General features: G+C 45.9%; 1 protein-coding gene across 1 annotated transcript in view; it reads right to left on the minus strand.

The window, feature by feature from the left end:
• Positions 1-25,132, minus strand: part of LOC138302051 (myosin-6-like) — a 530,412-nt gene that overhangs the window by 386,978 nt on the left and 118,302 nt on the right. The window lies entirely within an intron of this gene.

Raw genomic sequence — 25,132 nt, forward strand, 5'->3', positions numbered from 1 at the left:
TCTAATGTACTCTGCATATGTCTTGGTATTTATAAACCCCATATCAGATTAGGGAGCACTGAGTTGTTCATAGCAACATGGAGAACATATAACCATGCTCAAGAACAGGGCTGGAAATAATATGAGACTGTGTCCAATAGTAGGAGGACTTCTTGTCCATCTTGTGTTTGTCCCTCCCCTGGATCATATTATCTTTACTTGTAGTGTTCCACTGCTCACTATAAAAAAACTACTTTTGTTCTTTTTGTTTAAGCACCCCACAAGATTGAAATGTCCTTTTAACTGTCTCCATCGTATGCTTCTCCGCATCGCTGTCTTGCTCTTTTTCATCAATCTTCTTTTCTCTACCTGTGTTGTTCACTTCTTTTTCATTAAGAATTCCACAAGTGTATGCATTTTCCAGCTGTTTCCCTTGTGTGCTCTTCTTGTGCTCTGTGATGCTCTCTGTGTCTGTATTTCTTCCAGGCCTATGCTGCTGTTTCTCGTTCATGTTCTTCTCCCGCACACATGCTCAATGTTGCTGCTTCCGCCCATGTGCTGATGTGGTGTTCTCTCCCTCTTGTGCTTCTGCACTCTGTCCTCTGTGTGCTGCTTCCCCCCACCTGTTCTCTGCTGCACCCTAACATCCACAGTCCTTTTTTTTATTTGCCACTTTGGAGCTCAAAAATCTTTTTTTTTTTTTATGTAATGGTTCAAGTGGTGTTTGCCATCTTGGATCAGTAAATTAAAAATTAAACCAGTGATGTCAAGCTCATTCTGCTGGTGCACATATGTTAAGTGGATAGACATATCTGTCATTCCACCTTTTTGTATTTTTTGACAATGCTGCACAGCATCCTGATGCCACACATTACACCAGAAATGATTGGCTAAGCCCATAGGTCTCAAAGGCAAGACCTATTGGCTTTGCCAATGCTTGTTATGTGTTATGTTTATTCAGAGCTCTTTTAAATTAACAATGCAGAAGAAATAGAGCCTATTTACATGAAGTTTGTTTCCTCAGGCATAAATATCCAGCTGACCTATCACATTGAACTACAAACACCTAGGGCCTCATTACGAGTCTGGCGGTCTAAGGACCAACAGATTCTTGGTGGCAGTCGGACGACACACACTCCAGGCAGTCTGACTGCCACTTTACAACCCTGGCAGTCAGACCACCAGGGGAACACTGTTCCCGCTACTAACATGGGTCCTGACAGGCTGACAGCGGTCAGAGTCACGATCAAACAAATAGGACTCAGCACCCCACTGATCATGAGTCCAGGTTCCACCAGCCTTTTCATGGAGGAGATGCTGTCATGAAAAGGCTGGTGGAAACACAGTGCAGAGAGCGATAAGGGGGCCCCAGCACTGCCCATGCCTATGACATGGGCAGTGCAGGGGCCCACCTGCCCAGCTCCCTCGGAATGTGCACTATTTGCTTTGCAGACAGTGCACACTCCGAGGGTGCTGATGTGCTACGATATTGGCCTCAGCTCCCTTAAGGGTGCTGAGACCAAAACGGTAGTACTGTTCAGCCGGGCTGACCGGTGGGAACATTGTAAAATGATGTTCCTGCCAGTCAGCCTGGTAGGATCATTGTAATACGGCGGGTGGTGAGGCAGCAGGGTTGACAGCCGCCTCATCCACTGAAGTTTGGCGGTTGGCTCATCCGACCGCCAAACTCGTTATGAGCCACTAAATTTGAAACCATATTATCTACTAAAATGGATTTGATGAAAATCAATGGGGGGGCAGAATCAGACATTTGGGATCAGATTTAGCGAAAAGGAGCACAGCAACCAAAGCTGTTGTGCTGGGGAGAAAGGGGCAGTAAGAAGCAGCAAGCCATATTTATTAAACATGGCTTGCTGCTGCTTCCTTTCCTCTTTGCAGGCATAAAACAGGCTGCTTAGTGCCATATGTGTGATGTCTAGGATAGGTTTTGTAAGGGAAGGGTAGATTATTGTAGAAATAAGTAGAATTCTCTGACTTAACTTGCCCCTCACGAAGGCAATATTTTTTCACACACAGCTAGGTCTGACAATCTTTGTGCATCTGGCATTGCTTTAGAAAAACATGGGTGGTAGCATTGGAATGCCCAAGTACCATCCATGGAACCCCCTCTTGATGCAGAGAAGTACTAACTGCAATTTGCACTACTTTAAGGACAAGGTTTCAGAGAACAAATTATGAGCTGGAAAGTGAATACTGTTGCAGGACAATCTGGGCTTTGGTGTGGCAAAAGAGTAAGAAACAAGCATTTGCAATGCAATGGGTCTCATGTTTGCCCGAGTTAGAGCTATTAGTGCTACAAACTCGTAACCAGACATTTCTTGCCACATAAACTGAAAACTAAAAGTAAAACAGTTTCCCATAAGCGAGCCAACGGTCGCCATGAGCGTGAAGCAGACACACAAAAGGAAACAGAAGTTCGCTCACAGTGAAATGTATCGGCAAAAGTGCAATTACCCATGTTACCGCAAAAGTGCAATTCTCCCTGTAAGCGGCAAAAGTGCAATTATCCATGTACATGATCGATGTCATGCAAAGCGCTCGACTACTGCCCAGCAAGATCGTGCTGCCTATGAAAGAAAGAGAAAAAGTAGTCCAGAAGCCATACTGAAAACATGTAGCCTCGTATGTTTTCAGTAGTTGGCCGGTGCGCTTGAGGAGGGCTAAACACCTGAAAAGGCTTGACCTTTCACTAATGAAATCAAGCGAATTTTAAAAGGCAAGCCAGCCAACCAGCCAAACTGATGGGCGAGACACAGGCACATAGAGAGATTACAACGGGAACAGAGCGCTTTGCGTGCTCGACCCTAAAAAGACTTTGCATAGTCTAGATGTCTTTAATCTTTAAGTAATGCCAGATTTGAACATAGGATGGGTAAGTCTGTTCTGCTCAGTGTGTGGAATGTGGTCCTACAACAGCTGAAGATAATATTCACTGCCTCTCTTCCTGAAAAATTGTGTTTAAATTGTCACCACCACGTCAAGTAAATCTGGCGAGTGTATAATTTAGGGCTCACAGCATGAGGTTGTGATTCTTGCTGAAGAATTGCAAAGGTGACTTGTGAGAGTCACACCCAAGTGAACGGCTGCAGGAGTTCTCGTTAGGAGATGTGGCATTATTCACATATTTTGCGAGGTAGCCCGGGGCAGTTTCAACACACAAACGACTGCAGAGCAGTTTGCATGTACTTCACGGTGATTTGATGTCAGCGTTAAAGGACAATGAAATATGGAAAGACGAGTACAGTGATATTTTGTGCATTTGCGACCTACCTATCGGCTAGGTGGCTCGCTGAACCCATTCTACAATACATAAGGTGAATGGAAAAAGGATGGAGGAATACATTTTGCAAAAGGGAACAGTATTCAAAAGTACTCTGATTATGAAAACCTTGTTTCCCAAGGACTTTCAAGCCAGCAATCCAGCATTCCACAGAAATGTTTTGCAGATAATGGATTTCAGAAAGACATTCGAAATGGTTCACTTTGGTTGGACACTGGATGCCGTATAGGAGTCTTTCTTCTGTGCTTGTTGCACTGCATTTTACCCTGGTAAGCATCATGCTCAAACTCATTTTGGCAAACTATTCCTTTTCTTTTGTGGTCACGAAATAATTCCGCTTTCAAAGGAAACATGCAGGAAGGAAGCCGATGTCAGTTGTAATTTAGGGTCAATATAGTGTCTGGAAAGTGAATACGCATATGTCCCAGCAAAAAATAGCTAGTTTCTGTGGCCCTAGTGGTGTGATCTATAGCCCAGAAAAAACTGACTTCTGCCTATATGCTTTCCAGTTTTTTTTTAAATCACAAAATATGGCAGGGGCATTTTCTGATCTGTCTGAACTGAAGTGTCGGGGTTTAGGCTATTGTGGGAGTCCAATTAAATACATTTTCTTCTGCATTGATCCCATAAAAGCTGATGCAACAATTTAGTGATAACAGTTAAGATTTTTGTTTAAAATAAACGCTGTACATACATGTAATAACAAATAGATCCAAAATTCAGACAAGAGTAAAAAAAGGTTTCCATTTTAACATAAGAAAAATACTTTACGTGCAAATAGCAACAGAATAGACAAATTCGAAATTCAGAAAAAAAGGTTAAAAGGAAGAGATTTATTTTGGTGTTACGAAGTTATCGTCTAGAAACAATACTTTAAACAAAAACTAGGTAATTTACATTCCTTTCTAGATCAACCTTTTGAGTTTGCTACCAAAAGTGAGATTTCAAATAATTAGTTGATTTACACAGTCGAGGCCTAATAATGTGTGCAATTAAATTGAACAGGATAAGAGTTTCAGGAAACTGCTATACAAACAAAATAAATCAGAGATTCACACAAGAATTTAAAAGAGATGTTTCTGTTTGAAAATTCAATTAATTATCACATGCCTAGTGCAATAGAGACTTGGGCCCGCATTATGAATTTGGAGGTGAGACTCCCAGACCACCATGTTGGCATTCTTTCAGACCGTCCGATTCCGAGTTATACAGGCAAGACCGCCAACTGCCAACCAAAAAAGGCAGATTGGCAGCGGTGCGGAGTCCCAGAAATAGGCAGTCCGGCCTCCAGCACCAATAGCACTGTGACCAACCACCGACCATATTACAAGGCCAAAGTTGCAGTGGCAGACACCCACGATGGTTAGCCAATGGCAGTCCGAACCATGTCAGTTCACGGTCAGTACAGAAGTACACAACAGTACATTGGATGAATCTGAAAATAACAGTTGACACACATTCCCCACTAGACACACCTGCAAAGAACACTATAAAACACCCCTTCACACACCACAAGCCTTTGCATTTACACAGCAACACACTGAAGCCAGAGCAAATTATTTACTATACACCACAGATACTAGGCACCACTTTTTTTCTCAACATCTCTTTACACACCCAGCACTTTTGTCCAGTCACACCCTTTTGCATCTCCCTTCTTTAGTAAGTCACTTTCACATTTCTCTTTTTTTCTTTTCTACCATATCACATTCAAAAAATCCACATTTTCTGAGGATGAGATGAGAGTAATGGTGGATGAAATCATAAAAGTAGAGCCACAATTGTTTGGAGCACAAGTCCATCACACTTCTCTCAGTAGGAAAATGGAAACGTGGGACAGGATAGTCGACAGAGTGAATGCTGTCTGCACCACCCCATGCACAAAGGATGACATTAGGAAGAGGTGGAACAACCTCAGTGGAAAAGTCTGTTCCTTGGTCTCCAGGCACCAGCTGCAGGCCAAGAAGAATGGTGGTGGCCCTCCCTCTCCCCAATTACAACTCTATCCCTGGGAGGAGAAGGTCTTGGCCATCCTGTATTCTGAGGGCTTGACAGGAATACGTGGGGGAGTGGAGTCTGGTAAGTCACAACACTAAAAATGTCACCAAAATGCCTTGTCATGCATGCCCATAGCTCACCTTTTGCTACTTTTACTGTCACTCCACTTACCATCCCTGTGTACACCTGTCTAAAGACCCCTGTTTGGCAACTCACAATTGAAGTGTACTCATCTGGGGGATAGAATATGTCAAGTGTGTGTAGTACAGGGACTGACATGAATACAGTTTCCAAAAGGCACTGTTACTGTTACCCAAACCACCATCCCAGTGTTTCCTTCACCAAATACCTTTGTTTGTTAACTCCCAATTGAAGTGTACTCACCTGGAAGGATAACATTTGTCAAGTGAGTGTAGTACAGGGACTGACATGACTACAACTCCCAGAAGCCACTGCTATCATGACTCCAATCACCAACACATTGTCCTCTTCTCCAAATACTCCTGTTTGTGAACCCACAATTGAAGTGTACTCACATGGGAGGATACCATGGGCTAACTGTTGGGAAGTAGTGGGAGTGACATGACTGTAAAGCCCAGAAGCCCCTGTTTCTCCAAACACCAGCCGAGTGTTCACCTGTCCAAATACACCTGTTAGTGAACACGCAAATGAAGTTTACTCACTTGGGAGGATATTATTTGACAAGTGTCTGTAGTAAAGAGAGTGACATGACTACAAAGCCCAATATGTACTGTTTCTGTAACTCCAAACACCAGATCAGTGTTCACTTGTCCATATACCATTGTTTCTCAACTCACAAATGAAGTGTACTCACCTGCGGGGATAACAACATATGGATGTTTTGTGTAGCAAAGGGACTGACATGAATGCAAATCCCACGAGGCTCTGATCCTGGTACCCCAACCACCAGAACAATGTCCTCCTCTCAAAATACCCTTGTTTGGTAACTTCCAAATAAAGCTTACTCACCTGGCGGGGGCATATGTATAGTGTATGTTGCAGAGAAAGTGACATGACTGCAACTCCCAGGACGTACTGTTTCCATTACCCCAAACACCAGCATAGTGTTCCCTTGTCCAAATACCCCTGTTTCTCAAATCACAAATAAAGGTTACTCACCTGGGGGGATGACATTGGTCAAGTGTGTGAAGTCTATAGAATAACCTGACTGCACCACACAGGAGGCACTGTTTCTCTGACTCCAAACACCCACCAGAATAGTGTACATTAGATGAAACAGTCAAGTTTGGCAAATCACAAAGTATGTTTCAGCATATGTGAGGATGTCATTTGTAACATGGGTGTAGTAGATGGAGTGATTTGACTGCGAAGGGCAGGAGGCTCTGTATCCCTCACTCCAGACACAAGCCTAGGGTCCATATGCCCAAATAGCCATGTTTGTGAAATCCCAATTGAAGTCCATCCCCAGGGAGGATACCATATGGAAAATGGTGGGAAGCAGAGGGAATGCAAAGTCCAATTGGCCCTGTTTTCCTAACTCCAACACCAAAACCTGTTTCGCTTGCCTAAATCCATCTAGTAGAGAACTCCTAAATGATCTGTCTCTACTCACACACCTGGGAGGATGAAAATTGTGAAGAGTGTGCAGTAGAGACAGTGGCATGACTGTAACTCCTGGGAGGCACTGTTTCCCCAACTCAAAACACAACATCAGTGTTCACTTAATCAAAACCTCTTGGCTGCTAAGTGAGATTTGAGGTTTACTGACCTGGGAGTGGTCAGGATACAGATCATGCCCAACTCTGAGATGTTGCTGGTTACCTAGCTGCATCTTGACCTGCTATCCCAAGATGTAACTATTGACGACAGGAAAAACACCTTCCCCAGGGTGCAAAAACATTATCCCAAAGGCCTCAAGATGCATTACCAGAATAGTATTTGCAGCAGACACATTAGCACTGCAGTAACCACATGATGACTCCTGTCACCTACACAACACACTCCTGGGTCTACCTGCATCGCATTCAAATAGGCCTCAAAGTGGTCCAAAAACCTAGCATGCCTAGCCACTGTTTAGCCTGCATTGGTGGCAAGATTACAATCTCAGGCCATCCCCCCCAAGGAACAAAGTTTTGCTCATCTCAGAAGCTGTTTCAGGCAAGGAGATCTGGCAAGCTCCAAAAATCTCATGTCAATACAACCATTACCATGTGCACCTGTCAAATTAAACATGTACAAGGACATTGCAAAATGCCACTGTAATGTTTTGGAGATAGATGCCACAATACAACCAGTAACATTGTATCTTTCACATCAACAGGTCGAGCTGCCACTGGTCACACAGAGGCCACTGAAGAGACTACCACTATCCCTGTGGATGAAGCCCTCAGTGATGAAGACACTCGTGGACATCTGGACCTTGAGGATGGCTTTGGCCCGTCTGGGCAACCTGGTCAGACACCAGCAGTGAGCCTCACTGTGGCCACATCAACACCTCCCAGCCTGGTTGCCTCTACATCATGGGCAACCATGCACCCCAAGACCTGTGTCCCTAGCACAGTGTCAACCATCTCTTGCCCCCAATCGCAACACACCACCTCTGACAATGATGGTCCAGGGACCAGTGGAAGAGGGCACCCTGTGGCAAGGGGACAGGGCCTTTGGGTTAGGGTGCCAGGAGGGATGCCCTGGGTCAGTGGGCTGAGGTCACTGGGGCTGCTCATGGCCAGGGCACCATCAGCCAAGTCTTTGGGGTCTATCAGGAGCACTAAGGCATGATGAGCCATGTACTTTCAGAAAACCGGGAAATGAAGCAGCTGCTGAAGGGCTTCTATCAGGAAATACATGAGCAGTGGAAGGCTCACAGTATCAACACAGCTTCCGTAATAGGGGTTCTGAGGGACATTAACACCACCCTGAGCAGGGATCACCAACACTCTACCCTTTCCTTTGGCACATATACACCATGCCATTCTTCATTTGTGCCAGCCACTGGAAGGGAGGCCCTGTCAGGTAAAGAACCCAACCCAGACACCCCTGCCTCTGTAGCAGCAGCAGATCCCATCACACAAGCAGGGACGTCCAGCTAAGAACCCAGGAGGTGCAGATGGCAAGTCACCCACCACTGCCAGCAAGTGATCTCTTCCAAAATTACCTTCTTTCTGTGTCACATATTCACTCAGTTAACTGTTCTTAAACCACCTTTCATTTCTAATTGAAGAAGTACATTAGATTCTGGACTTCCAGTGATGTGGCATGTATTCCAATGATTTCAACCAACATGACTGAACCCTTCACTTTTCTGTTCCATCATGCCCCAATTAATATTTTGCACACATTTCCAATAAAGTCACTTATCAAAAAGTCATTGTCTGTTTGCTTCTGTCCCATGTTTTGCTATTTGGAGACATAAGACCATGTGAAGCAAATGAGGAAGACACAAGATACTAATGCAAGGAGGGATGTGGTATAGGTACAATGTCCTGCTAAGTATTGTTACCAACAAACACAAACATATTGCAACAAGTGTCTGGTCACACCAAACGTATTGTTGCACTATACAACACGTAGGCTGTTGAAGTGTCTGGACTGTCATAGACAAGAATGCTGACTCATATTGAATCAAGGTACACCATGGAAGGAAGGGTCCTGTCAGACATTGTTCCGTAGAATAGGCAAACAGAAAAGTGGATGGGGTCACCAGCTTGAGCCTTATCACATACCACACCAGAGTAATCGACCATCACATAAACCAAGGTACAGACAGAGGGCAGTACAACATTCCCTGACCACAGGCCCTTCATTATCCAATGACCATGCATCTGGTGGTATGGCACAAACATATGTTAGTGTTGTGGCACAGGCGCTGTGCCATGCTATGATGAAACACATCTACAGCTACATACAAGTCACACAAGAAGAGAGTTTAGCCAATGTGAAGGGTGAATGCCTTGCTCGCAATTGATGACTACAGATTTCATTCCCACATGATGGTGCACATGATGTAATTAGACCAATACAGCACACTAAACAAGTATAATATGCACTTCATATCATCAAACACTGTTCAAGCTGCCTTGACACAGGTCTCATACACCCCAAATCCTATATTTGACCTATATTACCTGGAACAATCCACGTCCACTTCCTATGCCAGAAGTGCCTCAGATACCGCCAATGTCACAACTTTAAAATGCCCACATGAGGATGTCACTGTGAAGGTACCTGTGCAAAGACAAAACAAAGGAGTATGATCTTGAAAACATACCTATTACACACATCACATAACAAGCATCTGGAAATGGAATAACTTTACAAGGAGACTGTCACAAACAAACCAGCATCATCAAGGTGGGGATGACAAAGGCTAACTCATCAAGCACCCGTTTGCTGAATTTTGCAGAATATCAGCTCCCTAGTTGTTGCCAAAACACTGAACTCCACACATTCTCAGACCTGCAGTATATTGTACAGTCACAGTCATGACATCACATGACATACTTACACTCATGAAAAGTAGCTTTTGATGAGATCTTCCCACAAGTCAGCTCCTTCCTCTTCACCACTGTCATCCTCAGTTGCCATTTCAGGACTCTCACCCAATGGCACTACAGGCTCCTCCTCCTCTGGGACGTATGGGATATTCCTCTGGGAGGGTGATGTTGTGCAGCATGCAGCATGCAGTATGCCACAGTGATCTGACATACTTTTCTAGTTGAGTAGAGGAGGGCCCCACCAGTCCAGTCAAGACAGAAGAATCTGATCCTCAGAAGCGCAAAAGCCCACTCCACTACTTGTTCTTCCATGGGCCTCATTCAAGCAGACTTGCCCTGGTGTAGTTGGATTCCTTATTGGCATCAACAACCAAGGGCGGTTTGGATATGCGGAGCCTCCTGTTAAGGCATGGGACACATGTGCAACAATGAGTCACTCGGTTCATAACTGTAGCACCAGGCATTGAACACACACACTCAGGACAGATGTGACTTACCAACTAGCCAGGCCTTCTCTGGTTACAGTTGTGACATCAGCTGGGGTATGGTGCTGTTCTGCATTATGAAGGAATGATGGGCTGAACCCAGATAACGGGCACAGACCTGTGAAATGTAGAGATTTGTGAAACATATAATTCGCACATTATTGAAATCGAAGTTCTTTATGTTACGGTTTACTTGTTCATTGGCATGCAGTGGGACCAAGCCAACAGGTGTGCCATCAATGGCCCCAACAACATGTGGGATGCGTGCAAACCCATAAAAGTCTGGCTTCACATATGCTAAATCCTCACTCCGGGGAAAATGGATATAACTGTCCAGGTGTTTCAACATTGCTTAGAGAATATCCTTCAACATCAGACTGAACAAAGGTTGGGGCATGCCAGCTGATAGGGACACTGTATGTTGGAAGGACCCTGTTGACAGGAAGTGCAATACTGACATGACTTGTACAATATGTGGTATGCTGGCTGGGTAACTAATACCTTGCATCAGATCTGGCTCCAACTGACAACATAAGTCCAATACTGTTTGCCTATTCAAATGGTAAAGTAGGATAATGTGGCATTCTTTTATGGCCTGAATATCAGACAGTGGACGGTAGACAGGAGGTTGTCACATTCTCCCTCCCCATGGTACAGATGTATGACAAGACATGATTTCTAACATTAGTCAATGTGTCTACAGCAACATACATTAGACATGTCAATGATATGTGGCAAGGCATTTATGAATGGATAGACATGGCGGCAAGTACACATCACACCTGCAAATAACACAAAGATCACATATCACCTCCATGGTTTTCCACAAGTATCCACAACATGTGTATGGACCGAACACAAAGATGTGCAACACAATTGCCCCTCAAAATGTGACTCGATACCCCTACTGCCAAAAACAACGTCGGCAGTGGTGGACAGTGCTGCACTGTTAAAGGCCATCTGTACCCTGCACATACTGCAATGGTGGTTGAGTAGTAAGACCTACATGAAAAGACAAGATAAGCATATCTGTGTAGTTAAAAATACATTTTTTGAGGTGTGACACGGTTTTTAAAATCCACTACAGCATTTCAGGGTGCCAAATGGGAGATGCCTGATTTACTGCACTGGACATTAGGAACCGCCCGCTGGCAGAAGTCATCATGGTTGTAGGCAGTTGCAACAGTAGCAGACACAGCCATGGGCTAACATTTTTGCCAGTGGAGTTCACGGGCCAATGGCTGTGTTCGCCAACGGAGACGACCTTGTACTAAGCAAACGTAACCACCATGTTCTGCAGATTCATTCACTTGACTTCTGTTGCTGCTGCTAGCAAGACCTCCACGACCTGAGCAGCTGTATACCGACTCTGAGAGCTATCGTGCCACATCCAGCAGGTGATAGGGCCCCTATCTTCTCTCCAGAGGAGCTGGAGAAGCTAGTGATTGAGGTCCGACTCCTGTATGGACAGCTCTATGGTTCACCAGAGAAGGTAAGTACCCCATGTGCACAATTTTCTATGTACTTAATTATCCTTTTCCTCCTCACTAGCTAGAAAGTGAACATTTGTGGCAGTTAGACTACCCATGTGCCTGCTGTTGCAGTCTGTGTGGCATCAATGGGAGGGACAATGTGCAGGTATTGGTGGCCAGTGCCATTGTTAAGTTCAGTCATATTGGGTTGTGTGAGGCTTTTGGGCTCCTAGATCCTCCTTTTGTTGGTTGTACATAACTAGGTGAGGACACATTACTGCCATCTACTGACATCTCTTTCCTCTTGATTGTTGTAAATGTCCGACAACACGTATGTGCATGACAGCATGACCTGAGTATGCATGTCGGATGAGTCAGTTGAGAGTAATGTGAGCAATGTGTCTGGTGCCACAGATTTCTGAACACATCTGCCCTTGCTAAACTGATGTGTGGAAGGCACATCACGGCTCTCTCTGACCTTCAGGTTGCCACACATACCACATGCCAAATTGCTATTGGCTACATGATGTACCGTCACAAATAGAAGCAATGGAAATGGATGGTCATGTAGAGTCTGTCAGCTCAGCTTGCAGAGATCAGGGCCTGTCACATGTATCTCCCAGTATGGGACTTAGGGCCTCATTCTGAGGCCGGCGGGCGGCGGTCGCCGCCCGCGTGGCGGGAACCGCCAAATGGCCGCTCCGCGGTCGAAAGACCGCAGAGGCCATTCTGGCTTTCCCGCTGGGCTGGCGGGCGACCGCCAGAAGGCCGCCCACCAGCCCAGCGGGAAACCCCTTCCCACGAGGAAGCCGGCTCCGAATGTAGCCGGCGGAGTGGGAAGGGTGTGACGGGTGCAGTTGCACCCGTCGCGAATTTCAGTGTCTGCTAAGCAGACACTGAAATTCTTTGTGGGGCCCCCAGGGGCCCCACGACACCCCATACCGCCATCCTGTTCCTGGCGGCCGAACCGCCAGGAACAGGATGGCGGTATGGGGTATCGGAATCCCCATGACAGCGCAGTAAGCTGCGCCGCCATGGAGGAGTCCGTATGGCAGCGGAAAACCGGCGGGAGACCGCCGGTTTTCCCTTTCTGACCGCGGCCAAACCGCCGCGGTCAGAATGCCCTTGAGAGCACCGCCAGCCTATTGGCGGTGCTCTCGCGGTCGTTGACCCTGGCGGTCAATGACCGCCAGGGTCAGAATGACCCCCTTAGTCTAGGCTGGGGTAGTGTCACTGTGGCTATGGAACTGTGTCACTGTGCCCACTCCCTGTGCCCCCACAGATCCTGTCATGTGGCAAATATGAGGCTCTGATGATAAAATCCTGCCCAGAATATCTCATTCCTTTGAGTAGAGTAGGAATGGGTACAGAGGTATGTCATTAATCTAAGCCATACGTGCATTTAAACCATTGTTAATGTGTGTTTGACTCATGACAGGTCCCTAACTTCTATAGCTGTGTTGTCACCTTCCCACAAGTCATACTTGTCCTGTACAGACTTAATGCAGAAATGACAGTCAAACAGTACAGACTGTGTGTTGATTCCTGTAAGGGCATGATATGTGACTCAGTAGCCTGGTCACATAGCAGAAACTATACACCCCATGCCTTTGTTTTTTGGATGCCATCTCTCTAGGATGGACACATATGTCCAAAGGAGTGCATATCACAGAGCCCACCCCCTGGAGTGACGTGAGTCTGCATTGTTATTGCACATGTCGACATTATGGACAGGATAGACACTTTTTGTAACCACCATGCCTGTCCCTTCATTGTTACTCATGTGTAGTGTTTGAGTTTGTACTCTGGTAGTTGCCTGTAGGGGCTGTATGCACTGAGTCATTCTCACTGAGTGTGAATGTGTTTTGATCCATTCATGCCTACGGAGTTTATCCTTCAGAAGCCACATATGTGTGATGTGTTTCATAGTGGCTCACATCACAGTACAGGTTGCTTTAGCACTGGCTACCCGATGTCAATGAGCTTGCTTAGTCATTGTAGGCCCTGAACAGGGTAGTGGGTTAGTCTGCAGATGGAAACATGTATGTCTCTAATCATGTCCCTGTAATTAGTGGCTTGTGTGTGTCACACTTGGGGAGTATTTTAAAATTGGAAAGTCCTAGCTTGATGTTACTGATATGTATGTGACTCAACCATTTGTGATGAAGCATGTGATCACAGTTTCTTGATTTGTCTTTTGCATCCATGCAGGTCAATGCCCATGAAAAGAAAGGATTATGGAGAGCCATCACCCAGAAAGTGTGGACCCTGGTGGTCCACAGCTGGTGGAGAACCCACTACAGGAAAAGGTGGGAGGACCTGAGAGGCTGGGCTTAGAAGATCGCTGAGGTCCAGCTGGGGATGCCCTCCCAAAGTGTATGGGGTGCCCATCGGACAATGACCCCCCAATGGCCCGCATTCTGGTGGTGGCCTATCCAGAACATGATGGGCATTCGAGGGCAGCTCAGCAGCCACAAGGGGGTGAGTGCAGGGCATATTCCTGCCTGTCACATTGCCACATGAATGAGTTAGGTTCTGACAGCACCACTTTTCTTGCGCTCCTTAATGCCCCCCTAATGTCACCATGTGTGCACCATATTTAAGATACGGCGCACCATGGCAGTAGGTAGGGAACTAGTGTCAAAATGTTTGATGCTAGTTTGGAGCTTTGCAGGATTAGCATAAAAGATTTTGGCGCTAATCCTGCAACGCACATTGAGGCCCATTGAAAGCAATGGTGTGCCTCTTTTTAATGCCTGATCTCTGCAGACGTTAAAAGTAGCTGCAAAAAATGGCACAGTAGAATCTCTTATATTCCACTGCACCATTTTTGTGGTCCACCGAACGGGAGAATGCTCCCCTTGCATACATTATGCCTGGCGCAGACATAATGTTGTGCAAGGGGTTACAAAGTGGCACAATATATGCATTGCACCACTTTGTAAATATGGTGAGGGGTAATGGCTACCTCAGCGCTGCCTCTGCATCAAAAACATGAGGCTATGACAGCACTAACGTGGTGCAAGTTGCTCTTAAATCATTGTTCTTTGGGTCAGCTATAGATCAATACTTTCTCTTGGTAAGTAGGGAATATCCATTGACATGAATTATATGCCATAACTGTTTTCAACATTCCTGGTGCCTATATGTCAGCATGTATCCCTTTCTCTTTTGAGAAACATTTGTAAGCTGCTGTTTCATGCAGAGTCTACCTATGTTGATGGGATGATGTCTGTTTTCCCTCACATATATGTGCCTGGCAAACTATGTGTGGAATGAGACATTTGCAATGGTGGTACATTTCATGTTGTACCACAGACAGCAGTGTGCCACCATTGTTTATTGGCTGACACATTCCCTCATGCATCAGAGCATGTAATTTGGCATGTACAACTGCAGTACCAACGAGGGACATGACAGGTAAGCCTAGAGTTTTGAGCCACAATGTGAAAATCTATGCCCTTGATGTGGCATCATGTGGGAAAGTGCACTGCACATGTGTAATGGGTTAGGTTTGTGACCTGACTGCCAGCATCATGGAGTGACTTGCAGATATGTTGGAATCACATGTGTTTGGGTACAGGCATTAATCCACAGACAGACATCTGGGTCCGCATGACCATAATGGAGACAATGATATAGATTCCAATTGGGCAAAATGTTGAGGGCCTTCTACAAGTACTTGAAAATCTCCAGGCCTCTCCAACATCCAAGGGGCTAATGGTGTCTACTGATACACTCAGAGTATGTCATTGTAAGGGGTTCCAGACATTAGTGGTGATTAGCCTGGGGCTTGCTGAGTCATTGTGTTGTGGATTTTGGAGACATCTCTCCATTATATATTGCACATGATGTCTACAGTTTCCATTTCCATGCCCCATGTGTGGCCTATCTGAGCAAAATTAACATTATCTGCATGACTCTATTGGGACAAATATCAGTTGGTGAAATGTGCACAGTGGAACTACTTCCAGTGAGACATGATAAATTTCCATGTCACCTTCTCCAGGCTACTGTACATTTGTCAGCAACATGGTAGGATTTTGGAACATCAGTTTCATATTTTTGGTTGATTATGTTTGTGACAAATAGATGTTTGCATGACCTTGTGTGGGATGTGTGGGAGTGCATGTGGCATTATTGTATGGAAACAGGTAAATGAGGTCTGCTCCATGGTACAAAGCTTTGAGGGTGATGGGATCTCCTAAGTGTTGAATGGCTATTGTGATTGCACAACTTCAGCCATGCAATTGTAATTGTCTGAGATCCTGATATTCCTGTGGGCAACTGTTGATAGACATGTGATGACCCTATTTCTCTTTGTATTTGCAGCATCAGCAAATGCAAGTGAAGGAAATGGGGCACAGTTGAGTGGGGAAGAATGTGGCCATGGGACCTCGGGTCAAGAAATCACCGACACAGAGGGACCCTGTGGCCTGGAGGGTGAGTAGAGTGCCACAGGGGAGACTGGAACATCCTCTTCATCATAGGATTCTTTCTCCAGTGGACTCTCCCTGGTGGTGAGTAACCCATCAGGGCTTCCCCATGTACCATCTTTGTCCACCACCCCCTATTCTAACACCGCTCTCCCTATTGCTCCCCACCCAGTTGGCCGTGCCCACTCACCCAAGAGAGATAGCGTCTCCTTTGCCGCAGCACCTCTGTCACAAACTCTGTTACCCCTGCTGCCCTCAGTGAGGAGGCTATTGACCTCCTGAGAAGTATCTCTGTGGGTCAGTCAGCAATTGTGAAGGCCATCCATGGATTGGCAACCCAACTCCAACATACAAATGCATCGCTGGAAGACATTCATAGTGTAATGGCTGGCCTACAGAGATCTTTTCAGGTTCTGGCCTCCTCACTAACGGCATCCAGTCATCCCAAACTTCCGTTCCTCTGCCACCTCCCTCTTCCCAATATAAACCCCCTTCTCATATCTACCCAAAGCACACAGACAGATTTGCACGCATCCACCTCAACACACAAGAGCAGCACACACAGACATGTGCACCACAAAACATACTGGCACGCAAGCAAATAACAGACTCCCACAGACACAACAGTCACCACTTCCTCAGACACTCCTACCACCACCCCCACCAGGATTACCCACACAACATCAAGCTTACCCACAGGCACCACACCAACAGTCAGTGACATACCCCGCACACCAAGCATATCCACAGACACTACCCCAACAGAGACCAAGATATCTACCACAAGCACCATACACACAGACACCACACAGACAGACATCCACCACATCCAGGATACCCATAGGCACCACCCCATCCCCAGCACCTCCAAGACCCCCCAAGCCACACAAATGCATTCACTCACCCACCCAACAGACACCAACAAAACACAAGCATACCTCCCAGAAGCACGTACCCATGACATCCACACCTACACAGCAGGCAACCACTCCCTCGACCTCCAAATCCCCACTTCCTTCTGCTGACCGTCCCCGTGTCCCTAAGAAAGTTTTTATGTTTGACCTTAACCTTTACCCTGATCCCTCTACCCCCTCCCAAACCCAAGAGGCACCCACCCACCTCCTAGCCCCTCCCTTCCATCTCCAAGGCTTCCTCTGCCTCCCCTGTAAGCGCCCATACCTCTCCACCCCAAGAAGAAGCCCTCCCCTCCCAAACTGAACACCACCCCTCCCAGACCAAAGACCAAACCCCCCTTCCAAATCCGACCTCCCCCTCCCCAAAGGATGATCCCTGAAGTGCCTGCCTGCCCACTTGATGCCTCTTCCTATTGAGGTTCCCTGGCAGTTAGGGGTCAAGTGTGGGCACAATGATGTACATTGCCCATTAAGTATGGACTGGCCAAAGGCCTTGGACATTTTGAAGTTCATTTTAATAAACCTAAATTTCTACATCGCAGGTGTAGGTTGGTCTTGAGTCTGATCTTAATATTCATAAGGCATCATCAGAATGGCTGTATGTGCCTATCTGTAAGCAGGCTGGTTTAATCCAGGACAATATCGGATGAGAATGGACAGGCAAGGAGGACATGAGCTACTGTTTCATCAAAAGTATTACAAACTGGGCATGTTAGCAATAGCGTGGGTGAAGTTCTTTATTTGACCGTAAGTGTATCAAGAGGTAGTGTGCCCAGCCTTAATTGGATGTATAATTTCCTGTCTGCAGGATCAGTGATAAAATTGAGGTAGGTTTTGAAAGCATTGTAGGTCTTAAACATAGCAAATTAATTAGACAAAATGCCCCTATTTATGTTACTAGTATCATCCTGAGCTATCCAAGACCAGTATAAGTCTTAAATTTTCTCTTTAGAAGGAAAGCGATCAGTACTAACAAAATCCCACAACTCCTAGGAACCCACCGAGCTCAGCAATTTCTTGGTTTAGATTGAGGCACTCCGTTTTGTGGAATCTATGCAGCACCATTATCTCATGCAGAACTCCAACAGGGAGGGCTAATTCTGGTGTAGCTTCCAGCCTCCTCCAAAACTAATTCTTGCTTTGTCTAGTGTCAGTCTACTCTCCATATCAGGTTTTAACGGGTATAGCGGGGAGTCAGCAGGCAGCATGGCTAAGTTCCTCAGGAACTTGTTTTCAATTCTGGGCATGTCTGCTAAGTTATGGAAGCCCCAGAGCTCTGTCCCATAAAGGGAAGCACCCACTGCACCCACTGCCATAGCACCATAGACCTATAGAGCTGGATCAATTGGCTTGCTGTATGAAGCACAATGTTCTTTCATTAGAGTATCTACTGTTTCTTTGTGTTTTAAAGAAGCCTTCTCAATATGTGTTTTCCACTAAATGTTGGAGGACAGCCTGATTCCTAGGTAGTCAAAACTGTCTACTTATTCAAACTCAGTACCTCCCAAAACCATCCTCCCTTTAAAAGACATATATTGGTTAATGGTCATGTATTTTATTTTCGCAGTGTTTACATGCAGGTCGTTCAAGGAGAATTTTTTTTTAATCAGTTTAGTAAACACTGCACTCCACACAGGGTTTGAGGCACTAGCAAAGAGCAGTCAGCAAAAAGTAAGGTAGGTATTTTCATTCTCGCCAGGGATGGAACATCATTAGGGTACGCTGACAGAAAGTGAATTACCTTGTTCGGCGATAGTCAGAACAAGGTGGGTGCAAGTGCACAGCCCTGGTCAATGCCCTTGCTAATCGGAATGGAATTTGTGAGCTGTCCCTGATTGCCCCACCTTACTCTGGCAAAACTATCCTCATGGAAATGAACAAGAATGGTAAGGATGTTGGTGGGTATCCCCAAGTCAGAGTATCAGTTCGAAGACAGATTTCAAATCAACAAAGGCCACATATAAGTGCCCATTGCCGATTAAAGCCATCTTCCAATACAGTTACAAGAAATGAAACTCCTGATCTATAGTTCTAGGTTTTTTCCTGAATCCAGCCTGCAATGTGAAGAGTTTATTGTTATTATCAATCCAACGATGTATCCTATACCGCCCAGCAAAAAAACTTTTAAATGGTGTATATAAGACTTATAGATCTTTAATTTATAGGCCAGTTTCTGTCTTCTTTTTTGTAAATAGAAACAACATTGGCTCCTTTCCAGGAGCAATGGATAAGTGCACCCCTTACAATTGCGTTGGAAAGTGCTAGTATGTATTTGGACCGATTAGCCTTATCACTGATGTAGATGTCTCCTGGTAAAATATCAGGTCCAGGTTTTTTACCACAAGAGATGACATCTAGGGCATTTCTATTGTTGCCTAAATCAAATGCCAAATCATCCTGTGGAGTATCGTAGGTTAGAAGGGCGTCACAGTTGGAGGCTTGGGAATCATTAGAATATGGAGCCTTAAAATGGTTATACCAAGCTGTATAGTCACTACAACTCTTCTGGGGCCTGCTTCACAAAAGTAAACTTAGACAAAAGTCTAAGGGCCACATTACGAGTTTGGCGGTCCCACCACGGGACACCAAACTCACAGGGAGGCCACCACCCCCATAGAAGTGATGTTCCCCCTGAGCGTATTACAGTGTTCCTGCCAGGCTGACTGGACGGAACATTGTAATACGCGTTCCAGCCGGACTGACCAGCGGGAACAGTGTTCCCTTTAAGGTAGCCCATGCCACTATCCTCCAACACCCTTGTAATGCATACTGTCTGCAAAGCAGACAGTGCGCATTCCAACCATGCTGGGCAGTGGGGTCCCTGCACTACCCTTGACATGCTCATTGGAAGGTCAAGGCCCCCTATGGCCCCCAGCATTTCATTTCCACCAACCTTTTCAGGGTGGGCTCACCACAATGAAAGGGCTGGCGGAAAGAAGGGTTGTAATCAGCCAGACGCCACTGAGTTCAGGGCCAGGGCTGGTTGCAAGACCAACCGCCAACATGCTGTCAGGAACCATGTTCCCGGCAGGGACGGTGGTTCTTTGGCAGTCCAACTGGCAAAATCATAATTTGGGGGTTTGACTGCCAAAGCCGCAGTGGTGCAACCACCACCACAAGTTTTGCGGTCTCATGAGGCCCTAAGTTTAGACCAAAAGTCAAAGTTTAGACCTAAAGTCTAACTTTACTTTAGGTCTAAGTTTACTACTGGTAAAGTTAGACTTTTGGTCTAACTTTACACTTTTGGACCAAACTTAGACGTTTGGTCTAAGTTTACATTTGTGAATCGAGCCCATGGTTGGGATTATTAGGTCACGGTCCCTGTGTTGTCAGATTTTGTTCTGCTGTGGATTGCCCTGAGCCCACATTCTGGAGTCAGGGCATTCAATCCCACCGCCGCTTGGGTTAACTTTTTTATGGGAGGTAAATCGAGCTGGGTTATATCTCAGCACTTGCCTTCTCAAGTTAAACCAATGGCATCTCAGTTCAGGGGTTCAAGCATATTGTTGAAATCCTTGGCCAATATGACGGATTGTATATTTTTTCATCTGCTCCCAATAAGTCTCTAGCATGTGAAGCATTTTTGACAGTTTACTGCCCTTCATCCTTCTAGCATAAATGTTGTGGATTTTGATGTTGAGATCCCCGTTTGTCCTGAGCTGAATTTCCAGGGTATCAGGAGAATCAATTTCTAAATAGTGTATTGTGCATTTAAATGATATTCTGAACCATACTGATAAACCTCCAGATGGTCACCCACAGGCCAGGATGCAATAATTAATGTAACCAGCTCTAAACACAGAGGGGGGGTCATTCTGACCCTGGACCGCCAGGGTCGACGACCACGGAAGCATCGCCAACAGGCTGGCGGTGCTTCCTTTGCTATTCCGACTGTGGCTGTAAAGCCGCGGCCGCCCAGCCGGGTCCGGCAGTTTCCCGCCGGATTTCCCCCGGCTGGGAGAATCCTCCATGGCGGCGCTGCTTGCAGCGCCGCCATGGGGATTCTGACCCCCTTCCCGCCAGCCTGTTTCTGGCGGTTTTCACCGCCAGAAACAGGCTGGCGGGAACGGGTGTCGTGGGGCCCCTGGGGGCCCCTGCACTGCCCATGCCACTGGCATGGGCAGTGCAGGGGCCCCCTAACAGGGCCCCAGCAGGATTTTCACTGTCTGCTTTGCAGACAGTGAAAATTGCGACGGGTGCAACTGCATCCGTCGCACCCCTGCAACACCGCCGGCTCCATTCGGAGCCGGCTTCAATGTTGCAGGGCCTTTCCCGCTGGGCCGGCGGGCGCTCTTTTGGCGGTCGCCCGCCGGCCCAGCGGGAAAGTTGAAATGGCCCCCGCGGTCTTTCGACGGGGGAAGTTTGGCAGGCGGCAACCGCCGCCCGCCAAACTCGGAATGACCCCCAGAGTCTGTGCTCCATGTTTTCTGAAATATGCAGATGTCAAATTTTTCAATTAAATCATTCCAGTCTTCTAGTTGAAATTTGGAATTTAAGCCTGCCACCTTCCACGAAATCACTGCTAACCTCTCAGTTGCATTATTATTTAAGTAATTTATTGAATTAGTAGTATCAACAGTTATTATCGGGTTGTTTGTAGAGGTGATTCTTGACAGGGCAGTTTGTGGCATGTTATTGGTAGACTGAGGGGTCCTCCCATTAGAGGTGGAAATGAGGGATAGTTTTTTCTGCACCAATGTACTAAATATTCCTCTGATAGGAGGCTTTGGCCTACAACTAAGCATTACACATTGAGTGGCTAGGGAAAAATGTTCCATATGAGGCAGTCAATCAAGATCCCCCCAAAAACAGAGTCAAAATCATGATGGGGTTGTAGCCTTAGGTTAGCATTAATCATGTGTGTTTCTGTTTGACATTATTTAAATAGGATACAGGAATCATTTGGAGGATAAGTCCTGCCATTGATAGTCACCATATTGTCAGCTAATCTTCTATCTACAAATGTCAGCTCAATGCAATTAAAATCACCACTCTTAACAGACTTTCTTTTGACACAAGAGACGTCTTCCCTGATCACTGTTCCACAGTCCCTTATATGCTGTATCCATTGGACAATCTTGATTTTTAGGGAGTCCTCATCCACGTATCTGGAAGCGGAAGAAAGCTGAGGAACAGTGAACATATAGGTCTGCCAAGGTGAAGGCGAAGTCCACTTGTATGCATGTGGGGTGGTGGATTTGCAACTAGTGAAAGTGTATTTTTAAATGGTCTAGGATTACAGCCTCTGCTTCGAGCTTCATCAACCAGCAGGGGCCAAGTGCTGGCTCTCGCACCATCTCAGCTCTAGAGTTGCAAGAGACAGAATTTAGACTATAGCAAGATGAAGTCTTAGGCCGTCATTACAAGGCTGGAAATCTTGAGACAGCCAGCCCTGCAATGACAGTCTGACCGCCACATTATGTCCCTGGCGGTTGGACCACCAGGGGACTGCTGTCACCACCAGGAACAAGGATCCCAATGAGCTGATGGTGGGCAGACACCATACTGATCATGACTCCTGTTTCTGCCCAACTTTCCATGGTGGGATCCCCGGCATGGAAAGGCTGGGTGAAATGCAGTACAGGGCGACGGGGGACCCTGTGCTGCACGGGCATGGGCAGTGCAGGGGCCTCCATGCCCACCACCCTCGGAATGCACACTGTCTCCTTTGCGTGTTCTGAGGGTGCTGCTGTCAGCCCAGTGGGAACATCGTGATACAACCGGTAGGAGGCAGCTAGTATGATGGCTGCCTCCTCCCCGTGGCTTTGGCTTTTGGAGTTTTATGACTGCCAATGTCGTAATGAGTCCTTCAGTCACATCTAGTTTCCCCAGGTCCCTGTTAATTACATAGTTCGAGACAATCCAAGCGGGAATGTTCTCTTCTAGGGCGTCTAAGGGGTTCCTTACATATTCTAGGATACGTAGGTGGATTGTAGGACTTTAGGTAATTGCCAGAAGTCTTCTCTCCACATCTGCATGCTCCAGCCTTATAGGCTCAGCAACAGCTACAGTCAAATATTTCACCATGTCAGTTAAATTCAATATGTGGTCTTATGCCCCCCTATCTTGGCCCCAAACCCTTTTATTGGTTAAGAGCATATTCTGAAGTAAGTTTGGGCATCTCTACAATGGCCCTATGGTCACCTGTCTCTACTGGGACCTCAGTGCCATCTAAGGTGTCTGTAGGTGCTTTGAGAGGCAGGAAGTGACTGTTACAGACTATGGCAGGCTCTAGCAGGGGTTCATGGATGCATCTAAACATTTGTGATCATCTTCATTAGGAGCACGCAGAGTGGCACTGGGCACAAATGTTTCCCTAGCTAGTGAATTGTGTAGTATTTTCTTCTTCAATATATCAGGGAGGGTGTGGGGGGGCATGTTTTTCTTTCTTACTCACTGTCTCCGAAACCCCTTTAAGTGGGCTTTTATTGGTGAAAATGGATTCAGCTTCATCTATCAATAAGTCAATTTAATTTAGGGTGCATTTCATCAATGTATTTTTCACCTTACATTGATTAGAAGCTCCTTGAGCAGGTTCATGGCTTTGCATTTACCCATGTCACAGAAAACAAATAATCACAAGAAAAGCAAATAACAATAAAGAATGTAAAAACACAGTTGCATCTAAAAAGCAATATAGCAAGGTAGTGGCTACAAGCTAGGAGAAAGGCGAACTGTTGCCAGAACAAAACAATAATTGATAGCAGTTGGACAGCCGTTGATACCTAAGCAGACAGGTTGCTGCCCCTGAAAGAAGAACTAGGCTAAAACAATGAGGTAGGGGGCAGTCCTATGAATTCTGTGTCACCAGTCTTTGGTGGGTCCTTAGCTTGGAAAACACTATTTATATCCTGTTGGCTTTTTACTAAAGTGAAAACCAATATGTTTAGTGAGGAGTGTTTTTGTTTAAGCACTCAGATATCGAACCAATCAACAGTACTAGCATTTGAAAGTCTTGTAAAAGTTTGCAGTCCAAAACTAAATTAAAATAATACCTTCAGCCACAGGACCAAGGGGGGTGATCCAGCTCAGCCTCTTCCAGTCACTGAGATGCTCAGATGGGCCTGCCCTTGGCCTGGGCTTTTCCCGGTCACATCTGGTGCATGTCCCACACTGCGGGAAGGTGGTTGCACTTAAAACTGCTCTCTCAGTGAAGTCAGACTCTGAGCCTTCCTCCTCAAAGGCTCAGGACAGTATGGCACAGGTAGTCCATTACGAGAAGTCCTGCAGAGTATCCTAAGCTGCGGGAAGGTGGCTGTGTTAAAAAGTGCTCTCTCAACAAATCCGACCCTGGGCCCTCCATCTCAGTGGTCCAGGCCAGTATGGTACAGGTAGTCCCCAGCTATAAGGCCCTGCAGAGCGTATCATGCTGTGGGAAGATGGCTGAACTTAAAAGCTCTCCCTCGATGGATACAGACTCTGGGCCCTCCTCCTCATTGGTCCAGGGCAGTAATGGGCAGGTAGGCCCCAGCAACAAGGTCCTATGGAGCGTCCCACGCAGCAGGAAGGTGGCTGTACTCAAAAGCACTCCCTCAATGAAGTCAGACCCTTGGCCCACGTCTTCAGTGGCCCAGGGCAGTATATGGGACAGGCAGTCTCCACTGCAGAGCATCACTGGGAGTTCAGTGCTAGTAGGAACAGAAGAACCGTTTTGCTTTTTAGACCTGACTGTCCACTGTTGTATGTGTTGCTGAATTAATACTACCCATTTGAAAAACAGTTATACTATTGACCTGTGTAATTGTATACCCTTCAAAGCTCAACAACCCCTCTGCTTTTGCTTATGTTGGAGTGGGACTAGCACTTATAATCATACTTCACTTTCCACACTGTTGATTAGATTGAAGTGATAATAATAAATCTAGCTCCTTCTAAGTCCAACACTTTCTCTAATTTTGTTTACATTAGAGATAGAATAGTAAATATGACTCTTTGAAAATCCAACACTTTTGATTGTTTTCGTTTATTTTGAGTTGTTGTTATTTTTGTTATTATTTTTTTACTTTTTATTTAAATTATTTCAATTGTTTTAGATTTATATTTAATTAATGTTTTATATTCATTTTATTTTA

This window comes from Pleurodeles waltl, chromosome 1_1 (assembly GCF_031143425.1).
Source record: "Pleurodeles waltl isolate 20211129_DDA chromosome 1_1, aPleWal1.hap1.20221129, whole genome shotgun sequence".
NCBI lineage: Eukaryota > Metazoa > Chordata > Amphibia > Caudata > Salamandridae > Pleurodeles > Pleurodeles waltl.